Source organism: Eimeria mitis, genomic scaffold (assembly GCF_000499745.2).
Source record: "Eimeria mitis Houghton genomic scaffold, Emh_scaff1861, whole genome shotgun sequence".
Taxonomy (NCBI): Eukaryota; Apicomplexa; class Conoidasida; order Eucoccidiorida; family Eimeriidae; genus Eimeria; species Eimeria mitis.
The window spans coordinates 4,933-5,515 of record NW_013570184.1 but is presented as its reverse complement, the minus strand read 5'-3'; positions in this window follow the sequence as shown (position 1 = coordinate 5,515).

Genomic DNA, 583 nt, shown 5'->3' with positions numbered 1-583 from the left:
AGCAGCAGCAGCAGCAGCAGCAGCAGCAGCAACAGCAGCAGCAGCAGCACTGAACTGCAACAGGAGAAATACAGATCTCTACAGTATTCTGCCACCTTCTTTGACTTCTATAGACTTTTTTTACTCTTTTTAGGCTTCATATAGCAGCAGCAGCAGCAGCAGCAACTGCAGCAGCAGCAGCAGCAGCAGCAGCAAGTGTCACTGCACCGCAGCAGCAGCTCGACGGAGACTGCGTTTGTTTTTTCTTTACTTGTAGCTTGTTTGGTGTTTTTTTTATATTTATATATATATTTATTTATTTATTATTTTGTTTTTCTTTTTATTTATTTATTTCTCTGTTTGTTTGTTTATTTTTTATTTTTTCTTTTTCTCTCTTTTTTGTTTTTTTATTATTTTCTCTGTCTTTGTCTTTACTCCTAGAAAGCAATAAAAACAAACAGCAGCAGCAAACTGCAGCCACAGCAACTACACCTCATCGCTGCTGCTGCTGCTGCTGCTGCTGCTGCTGTATCTGCTGCTGCTGCTGCTGCTGCTTCTTTACTTGCTAGGGGCTTAAAGCGACACAGCACTCCCTGGACGCTGA